Source organism: Astatotilapia calliptera, chromosome 6 (genome assembly GCF_964374335.1).
Source record: "Astatotilapia calliptera chromosome 6, fAstCal68.1, whole genome shotgun sequence".
Classification (NCBI taxonomy): Eukaryota; Metazoa; Chordata; class Actinopteri; order Cichliformes; family Cichlidae; genus Astatotilapia; species Astatotilapia calliptera.
This window is the reverse complement of record NC_137427.1, coordinates 22,853,584-22,859,866: the sequence shown is the minus strand read 5'-3', so window position 1 is coordinate 22,859,866 and position 6,283 is coordinate 22,853,584. Positions and strand designations below refer to the sequence as shown.

The 6,283-nt window shown below is 37.5% G+C and overlaps 1 long non-coding RNA gene across 1 annotated transcript; it reads left to right on the top strand.

The window, feature by feature from the left end:
• The first annotated feature begins 240 nt into the window (after positions 1-240).
• LOC145429226 (uncharacterized) lies at positions 241-690 on the top strand. Its single transcript, XR_013909452.1, has 2 exons — positions 241-370; positions 502-690. It is a non-coding gene; the product is annotated as an uncharacterized LOC145429226 (long non-coding RNA).
• Positions 691-6,283: the final 5,593 nt, after the last annotated feature.

The following is a 6,283-nucleotide window of genomic DNA, read 5'->3' as shown; positions in this document are numbered from 1 at the left end:
TCAGACTTCATTCAAAATGTGGGTGTTTGATGGAGAGTTGCGGTTAGTGAGAGTTTGGAGACAGTTTGGAGGTTTATGAGAAAGTCAGGAGAGAATGGAGCCAGCTAAGAAGAGGAGGATGTCCTCCCCTGTGTGGGAACATTTTGATCTTATTCCTCCCAACAAGGTATGTACATTTCTACAGAAGATGTATTTTCACAATACTGATGGTGCAATACAATTTGTGTTAAGCTGTCTGTACTTTTGTACAAGGTGAAGTGTTTGCTATGTGCCAGGGAGCTGGGATATAACAGCAACACCTCATCCATGCTTAGGCACTACAGAGCTTTGCATGAGAATAAGGGGAACACCGATTGTGGAGCAAGACCAGGTGAGCCATCAAATGTCATGATAATATAGCATGCAGTAATGTTACTAAATGATATAACAATATTATACAACTGTTATAAGTTACGTGTGTGATATTTATATTTGTGCTTTGTCTTTATTGTCTTTCCTCAGGAGAACAATCTCAAATAGATGAAGACCTGGTCAGCATGGTGATTGAGGACTCCCAGCCATTTAGCATTGTGGAGGACAAAGGATTCAAAAGATTTGTTAAATCATTAAATCCTAGCTATGTTCTCCCCACTAAAAAGGTCATAAAAGCAGTGAAAATTTAGTTTTTACAGAATAAAATGTGAACAGGCAGGACTGAGGCTCAGTGTGTAGCTGTCCATACCTCAACGTTACAAAAGCACAACCACTGTCCACACCCCAACCACACCTCACCTCACAGTAAATGATCATTTCCATTTCAAGCATTTCCAAATGATCATTTTCCATACTGCCAGTATAAATATACACAGTATACTGCCATCACTACAATATAGATGTTTTACACACTCCTTTTGTTGTTGACATTTACAGGCTGTGTGCAAAATGCCACACTCTTCAAATTCATGCCAGCTATTATTTTTACGTCCAGTAGGTGTCCTGCTAGAGCAAATGAAGCTTCATGAAGCTTCGCGTTGGGGTGAACCAATTGGATGAAAAGCTTCAGTGCTTCATGGGGCTTCATCTGCCCATCACTAAGGAAAACTAAGGCAAATGTGTGTGTGAAATCTAGGAATAAAAGTGGTGCAAATAAGAGTTTGTAAGTTAATGATTACTCACCTTTCTTGCCTGTGTCCTCTTCAAGGTGTTTGGGCAAATGTTTCCCCTGGGGTCCAGACACCATTTAAAGGTTCCGGGAGAGACCATGGGTAAAGAGTGTGGTGAATCTTTTTGTGCTTGGGTTTCTGGGTTTTTATAATATTGGGTTTTGTGTAACATTAAAGTGTGAAATATTTATTAATATGTAAATGTGAAGATGTATTTATGTATTTATTTATTCTTATTGATATATTGTATACTGTGATGGAAGGTTGGGATTTAAGAATTTACCTGAGAGTGGAATAATGGTTAAGTCTGTGACAGCTGAACATATTTAAGGCTGCCAGTTGTCATTAGGGGATTTTTGTGCTGTGAAGAAGCTCGACAAGTTAATTGTTTTAAGGAGAGCCATATAGCAAATAAATACTTTGTTCCACTACACTTGCCTTGGTCTGTCTCACTGTGTTTCCAGCCGCTAAGGGCTGCCCTGTTACAGTAAGACATGATCATAAATGTAAATATACAATACAATTGCTGTGTGTTTTGTTACTTCGAAGGAATCGGTTTTGAGAAGGGAGAGCACATGGATGTCTGTCTAAACATTTCAGAAAGACTAGTTACAATTTAAAAAAACAAAAAAAACAAATCTGTACGTCATCTCTTCATCTAACTGGCTCTGGCCACAAGACTCTGTCAGTGCCTCAAGCTTGATTCTCATCTACAACACAACATGAGAAGAATGGAAAGATGTCAGAATCCATCCTTGTATAGATGCTGCATCAGTTTGATCACAGGCCTTCTCTGTGCCTTTAATGAGGGGAAGTAATAGAAATAAATTAAAGTGATGTTGTCTTCACTGAGATGAAAAGTGTGCTTTACAAAATTGACATTGGAAAGAAGGCAGCAGATGTTATAACAAATGAACATAAATGCACAAATTCAGATGGAGTTTATGAAAACAACGTCCAAAACTCAGATTCTATGAAGGTAAAAGCCCCTCAAATCAGGAAGCTATATGTCTTTAAATTCCTGTTAGAAATGTAAAAACAGAAAATACACTTGGATAATTTAACTGTTACCTGAACTCTTTATACAAAACCTTATTAGACTCTCATTTTGTATCTGATTAGAAATAATAAAGGAACCTTGAGCATCTGGTTTTATATTCAAGGTCAATGTGGCCTTACGGCATTATTTCTACCAAACCATAACAAATGTTTTTTTTATTCTGCTTTCTTTTCTTCAAGATAATCAAGAAGAGGTATCAGAGGGAAACATAAAATACAATGGTGCAGGCTTGTGTGTAATATCTAAATTTCCCGTTGGTCATTTATTCCCTCAGCTTCCATGGCAAAGAGTGTTCAACATTCTCATAGGGCACTAATTTTGTGTTGCACATTTGGTTTTAGTAATGCATCTTTATATCTTATCTCTTTTGGGGAATTTAATTTAATAGGTTATTTTCAATTTGTCTTTCGCTTTCATTTCTCTGGCAGATAATGACTTTTTGCTGTAGTGCGATGGATCCATGTGCCACTAACTTGCGATGCACGCTTGAGACTTCTGACAGCAATTCAATTAGAAGTTGGCGATTATTATTAGTGGAACTTTGTAGCTTAAAGGCCCTTTCAAAGTGGAAATATATTGCTAATAAAATATAATTATCGTTTATGCTGTTTTTTTCCTGCATTGTATGAAAGGTACGAGAACTACACATGCGAGTAAAGCACATTGATTATTTTGGAAGGGCTCCTTGGAGACAGCAGAAAGGGAATTCTTGTTTGCCGAGCCTGTGTGGAAAACATTCATAAGGGAAAAAAGTCACTATGCTGTTATGAGGATTTTCCATTTGCTATATTTTTGTGAGGGTAAACACGTCCCTCAGCAAGAGGCAAAAACTACTTTATTCAATGTCAGCTCAAATATCAATTTTTCAAGCTTAAATCATTTAAATGCTAATTTTATTATTAAACACAACACAGTGCAGCCAGTATTTGAACCCTCTCACTTGCTATAGCCAAATGGAGCAGAGTCTTCTATTTGGGCCTCTTCCTCAAAGTCCTGCAGGAAATATTATGGACTGAGATCAAGACCATATAGTCAGATGGGTCTTGTGAGAAACAGTTGAAAAAAATGTCCTGTTTGTAAAGTGCTCAACAAATGCAACGGCTCCTCTAATTCTTTTTCTAACTGTTATGTGTAATTCTGTACACATAACAGTTTGCCAGATAAAAATCACAAATCTATAGTGAGTCCAGCTGTTATGACAGAGACAGATCTGCCAAAGCAGCTTCAACAAAATGAGACATGAACTCCACAAAACTTTTGCATTTTGTTAATTGGAGCTGAGGTCTTAGTAGCTCCGCCTTCAAACCCTCCCAATTATGAGCTGGAGACGTCCTGGATCAGCTTTGTTGCTCCCCAACACCTTGTCACTGGTATGACGCTGGTGTTTCTCCTAGAATCTCCTCCACAAAGCATTTTATGGACTATGGACTTAACTGTGGGAGTCTGACAAGCTTTGAGATCTTGGTCATTATCAAAGTCTCTAAGGTTTCTCTTTACCCCATCTCGATCTTAGAGTGCAACAATACTACACGTTAGTCAAAACATTTATTTTATCTGTGAGTGGCTATAGTGTTTTATCTTAACAAGTCAAGATTAGAGGATTTAGGTAATACTGCTCTCTTTGCTTACATGCTAGAGCTAGATCAGAAGATTATTTCCTCGTGCTTTAAAGCACATGGAGAGGGAAAGGCATGGCCATGACTGCATAAACTGCAGGTGCTGCCATGTCCAGCAGGCTTCAATACCGTCCCACAAACTGAAATTAATCTAATGGACTCAGTGAAAGCAAGCAGTCATTAAGGCAATACTATCAAGGCAGGGGCAACTAATTACCAGAAACATATTCTTAAAGACCCATTCCTCTTAGGAAAGTATGAGAAGGAAAATGCGAACTGACTGTATTTAAAGATACACCACTTGTTTTGGTTAAATTATAGTCTGGCATGTTTTCTGTGTGCCTGCATGTCAGACATGCATGTTAGCTAAAGCTGTGGATATAAACATAAATAGTTTCTGTCTCTATGTGTTAGCCCTGTTAAACGCTAACATCCTGTTCAGGGTGGACCCCTCTCATTAAACTATTTCAGGGATAGGCTCCTTGAAAGCAGGTGGTCCGATTATAGTGGGATGGAAAAACAATAGCATTAGAAATGGAAGCCTACCACACAAATGCTTATTTTTTGATCAGATTATATCAAAATTAGAACCAGAATCAAAAATTCTCACGCTCCACTTTCTACACCCACTGCTTCAAGTATATCTACATTGTAAACTGAGGCCGTGTACCATTTGTTTGGCAATGCAACTGCCAGAAAAGCAAACTTTACTCAGTGCTCTCATTCTGCAGCAATGATAGGATCCAACGTTGGTAGAGCGGAAATTGTTGTGATATTTTCCAGCAAATCCATGGCAAACAGTTTCTGCACTCCGACCAAAGCTGTTACTATGTTTCCAGATAAGACACTGAGCTGCCATCCGTATTGCTTCTTATATAACCTGCTTTTTTTCTATAAAACCTTTTAAAAGTTGAGATGATCTAAAACTAAAGTTTCACACTTTTATACATGGAACAAACAAAAACAAACCTCCAAAGTAATAGTGAGGTTCTGCAGTTCTGCAGTCATAATTGTCATTGAAACATAATTGAGCTAATTACTAACATTAAAACATGAATGCTAGGAAGATTTTAAAGTATGAAGGCAATGTAGAGGTGCACTCAGTTTCTCTGTTTCTGGACTTCATTTGCTTCTCGATATCTTAAAGCTTTTTTTTTTTTTAAATATTCCTCATTGTGCTGCTTAAAGAATGCTCTCTGTGACTTTCAGATAAGAAAGCTGGAAATCTACAATGTTATGCCGACTACATTGCAAGGCTATTTTTATATGTACCCTCCCGAAATATTACACCAGCAAAAATAAGCATGCAGCAGACAGAACCATGAAATCAACTGAAAACTGTTTCTGAGTATCTAATGAGTTATCTGGGCACCCCTTTGTGTCTGCAGCTTTTATTTATTTCCTTTCTGAAATCATTATTGCCTTTACATATGAGCTATGAAAGTAAGGCTGGAAAGATGGAAATAAGAGCAGGTTAGTAACATTCAGCAGGAGTCTGGCCACTCAAGAATCAAGTGGGATTCATGCCCAGGTAGAATGCTGTCTCATCAGCCTGCACATTTTGAGTTTATTTGGAAGACGATAGTTTCCCACAGTCCAAATTAATACTGTGCCATGGTAGGAATTTGCTTTTTTGAATGGTTTGTTTATTACTAGAGTGCCTGTACCCTTCCAAATCCAAACTCATTTCCCTATTCGCTGTGCAACTGCTTTGTTTGCAAGAAAATCTCTTTTTAGACAGTTGCAATACGGATGGAAATATTTATGTTTTAGCATCTGCAGTCCAGTACTTGAGCCATGACAAATGTTACCTATCATTACTTGAGCTCTGGCCTATTATCAGACAGGGGACCTGAGACAGCTTATCAGTCCCAGTCTCCAGTGAGTTGCTATACAACCCTACACCCACAGCTGACTACTTGTCTTATGGTGGTATTGCACTGGACTTATAGTATACTGATAATATTATAATAAACTATTACACTGTTAAAATTTATCATATTTAATTAATATGTTAAAAATGTTAAACAATGTGTTAAAAATGTACAATTAATAACACAAAATGTGAACATTGTAGTCCTCAGAAAGGTTGTACTGGATTACATAGATGTATCACAAGAGGTAACTGGTATGGCAGACTATTTCTACTCCAGCTAGTTTGCACAACTGATAAGAAAGGGAATTATCAGCAGGTAGTCAGATTTCCAAAATCTCATGAAATACCAGGAAAATATCATTACAGCTGCTATTTTATTGTGTGTAGCTTTTTAACCTATAAGGTATTCATACTGACACTGTTTTAACTCATACATTTAGGTTTCTATAATGCAAACTTTACAGAATAATCACACAAAAAGGACATCTATTTTGCTGCAGTTACAGAAAAAAGTGGTTCACTAAAATATGGGTTAAGCTTCACTCTGTTGTTTGGCTGTATTGGCTGATGATCTCTCCTGAGATACAGA